At 36.0% G+C, this 4,014-nt stretch overlaps 1 protein-coding gene across 2 annotated transcripts in view; it reads left to right on the top strand.

The window, feature by feature from the left end:
* Window positions 1-2,473: 2,473 nt before the first annotated feature.
* Window positions 2,474-4,014, top strand: part of LOC144960143 (protein C-ets-1-like) — a 119,986-nt gene continuing 118,445 nt past the window's right edge. The window contains exon 1 of one of the 2 annotated variants that reach the window (XM_078893128.1): window positions 2,474-2,814. The gene's annotated coding sequence lies outside the window, so the exon portion shown is untranslated. The remainder of the gene's footprint in view (window positions 2,815-4,014) is intronic. The other variant, XM_078893129.1, reaches the window with a different exon arrangement.

Raw genomic sequence — 4,014 nt, 5'->3', positions numbered from 1 at the left:
TGTATCGATGGAGTGGCCAAAAGCTGTGCTGGTAGGGGATCAAGGTCGCAGAATTTAATGGGGGCTTTTTTTATCAACTCGTTTATGAAACTAGGTGAAACTGGTTGGAACTTGTCTAAAGGGGTACACAGAGATGTATTTGTATCTATAAATGGTTCATGCCGATCTAGTTCTGAACGAATGTTATGGATTTTGTCTTTTAAAAGTTGACAATGTGTTTGGCAAGTCTCTTTGATTGGTTGTAGATGGTAATGAAGTGCATCTTTCACGTCCAAGTAGATCATTGCAGTATTAAATAATTGTTTACAAGATTTAGAAGTTTCGAATTTTGAAAGAAAATACGTGGTCTTTGCCTTTTTTATTGTTGTCTTCAGGCACGAAATGTGTTCTTGAATATTTCACGATGAATCGTAAGGCCTGATGTTTTCAGCAGTCTTTCTGCTCTCCGACATTCGTTTTAGCTTCTTTAACGTCCGACGTATACCACGGAGCATACTTGCGGTTGGTGACGGTCCTTGTTTGGAATGGCGCATGTTTGTCAAAGCGTTCGATGAGACAACTATTCCACTGGTGTGGAGAAATCATTGAATTTTTAGTAAGTTTTGTTTCTAAATCGCCTCTGAAATTGTCCAAATTAATGCCTTTAATGTTTCTGGTTGATGTGGTAATAATAATAATAATAATAATAATAATAATAACAATAATAATAATAATAATAATATAATAATATAATAATAATAATAATAATAATAATAATAAAATATAATAATAATAATATAATAATAATAATAATAATTAATAATAATAATATATAATAACAATAATAATAATAATAATAATAATAATAATAATAATATAATAATAATAATAATAATAATAATAATAATAATAATAATAATAATAATAATAAACAAAAATAACTAAACCAGCTTCGACAAAAAAAATAAATTAAAATACCAAAGACGGAATGTATCGGGCTCAAATGTCTTCTTCAGCCAACAACAAAAACAATAAAACGTTAATAGCTTATCATATCACTTTACATCCACACAGACGGAAAAGGCATTTGGCACATCATGACACGTGGGCTGGTGGTACGATCTCGATATGTTATTTTACTCATTTTACACCTGAGTTTGGAGAGAAAACGTTGGTGAAAAGAACTTTCTATAGATTCAACTTTGTGTCGCCATAGCGGGATTTGAACACGGGACCTCGACTGCTCACACTTCATACACGGATCCAAAAAGGCGGGCAATAGATAGTATGCAGATGGCGTCACTCAGGCCTTTGTTATTGTTTTTGCCATCCGCGTTTGTGAGTTGTTCTCACTAATCTGTATTAACCAGACTATAAAAGTTCATGATTACACAGAGTTTGTGTGTTGGTCCGTTATACTTCCGGATGGCAATGTTGTGAACTCCTTGGCCAAGCGCATTCTATCTATATATCATACACCCGTCAAAACCTGGTGTTTGATCGAAGAAATTAATTTATAACGATTCACTTTTTGTATCTATTGTAGATAATAATAAAAATCATAGGTAGCACACTCTAGGACTCTATAGATGTCGCTGAGCACACTACATTGAAAGTACCCCCCCCCCCCCCTCCCAGCTTTTCCCAATCCTTGAATGCATTGCAGGGTTGCCAGATTATTTTTCAACAAAATGCCAGGGGAAGACTCAAAAAATGCCAAAAACACTAAAAAAAATGCCAAAGTCTGTTGACTCCCACCCCCACTAAGAAAACTACTCACTTTTGATAGACAATTTACTATCTATCCTGGTGGCTTGCGTGTTTTCTTTTTTTTTTTTTGAATTATACTAAATTTCTGTTGGGGTAATTTTTTTACTATGACTACTAAGTGGAGTGCTAAACCACTACACCACGGTTGGATTTTAAGAATGAAAAAGAAATACATTAACATGACGCGTTTAGAAATAATTAAGAAAAGGTTGTCATTTGAAGTATAATATACAAGAAAAGAAAATGCCAAATGAAATTGCCAAATGCCAAATGATTTTTTAAAATGCCAAACGGTTTTTAAAAATGCCAGATTTTTGGAATCTGGCATTTTAAAATGCCAAACTGGCAACCTGATGCATTGGAGTCAGATATCGAACCTAAAACAAATACAATATCGCAGAACTTTACATATCGATATGTAAATTACACACTACTAACGATACGAGGACTGGTTCATTCATAATTTTGAGAAGAACGAACTGAACTCAACAAGTGAGCCGAGAGGGGGAGGCGGAGAGGGACGGGGGGCATGGGGTGGTAGATAGAACGAATGAACGAAAGTTTAAAGGCCCCTCAATGAACTGATGTGCGCGTATCGTACGTGTGTGTTTTTGTGTGTGTTTGTGTGTGTGTGTGTTTAGGTGTGTGAGAGAGTTAAAGAGAGTGAGTGTTTCGTTGTGCTTGTGTGTATCGGAGCGTGTGTGTTTATCATGTGTGTTCAAGCACACACAGTCCCGTTGTTAGCTCCCCCTTGATCGAAAGCCACAGTGACTGACTGACTGAACGAAACCGTAACCAGCCTGAGAAAAGCGAAAATAGAAAAAGAAAAGAAAACACAACTTTTAGCGTGCATGCTTCATTCGTCCATTCATTCATTCAAAGTGTCCATCGGTGTAGCCTAGCGAAGCACTGTGTTGTGTGACTTCAGTGACCAATCTTATCGAAGTAAAAGTACACAATACTTTCTTGCTACACATCCATTCATTCATGCATTTGGAGAGAGTGCCTATCAATGCAAGGATATTATATCACAGCGTGGTGCAGGTGTTTGAAAAGTTAAACCAAGTACGTACCTCCAGGTTGATATATACATAACTGAACTCTGATTCAGATTGTTATAATTATATCTAGATATCTAGTTATTATATTGTTTGCATTTTGCGATCGTTGCAGTCTGCGATGTGGAACAGTAAGTCAACTCGTTTATTTGTATCCTCCTTTTCCAAATCATTGTTGATTGTATAAACTTTTGAAACTTTACATGAATGAATGCATGAGTAAATTTTGATGATGTGAAGTAAAGTCTAAATCGGCCTCGGGCATTTTCATTTAGGTCCCTACCTATCGAGGCTAACTGTATTGCAACCGTTCATAAGAGGGTAACGTTCATGATCGCCAGCGAGATTAACCTCCAGATTCCAAATTCTCAAATTCTATGTTCGATCTGTTTAAAATACTTTGCGTCACTGTGATTTTGTCAAAACAAAATGGTGATACCTTTCATTCTTGTAGCTGTACTATTTTTAAAAAAAATTTACACACAAGATCCCCGCGTTTAGGCTACTATTTTCATTTAGTTAATTAAAGGACGTGTGTTACCAATCTGACATATGAACTTGACAATTTCATGTTTGTTAATTGCCATGCTTTCTTGGGTGGGTGGGTTAGGGGGAGGGGGGGGGGTACCAAAATGGATAAGGCTCTGACAAATTTGAAATAGTAAAGAAATATCAGCGAACCACTGGTCAGTTTTCTACAGATAGTATGCGCTTGGTTAAGAAGCTCATAACATTGCCATCCGGAAGTATAACGGACCAACACACAAAACTGTGTAACCATGAACTTTTATATTCTGGTTAATACAGTTTAGTGAGAACAACTCACAAACGCGGATGGCAAAAACAATAACAAAGGCCTGAGTGACGTCATCTGCATACTATCTATAGCACACACATAACCGTGCCAATAGACTCCAGGCGCCTAGAAGAGAAAATATAGTGTTAAATTGGAACATTTCTTTTTTTTGAACTTGGTAGATTTTTTTTTTCTTCAAATGGAGTTGACCCCGTGAATGGTAAGACAATTGCATAAGCCATTCCTCGTCTTAACCGAGATAGTGTGTTAAAGGTAAATTCGATCTTTTCAAAACATTTAACATTAGGAGTTATAAGTAACCCACACAATGGGGGCCTATTTATTTCTTCACATAAATATTTCTTTACATAACAAAATAAGGAGCAGCCATCAAGTTCATCTCGCCGCCAT

Source organism: Berghia stephanieae, chromosome 14, assembly GCF_034508935.2.
Source record: "Berghia stephanieae isolate SIO BIC M18660-M18661 chromosome 14, UCSD_Bste_1.3, whole genome shotgun sequence".
Taxonomy (NCBI): Eukaryota; Metazoa; Mollusca; class Gastropoda; order Nudibranchia; family Aeolidiidae; genus Berghia; species Berghia stephanieae.
Note: the sequence above shows the minus strand (reverse complement) of the source record. Positions and strands in the feature narration are given on the sequence as shown.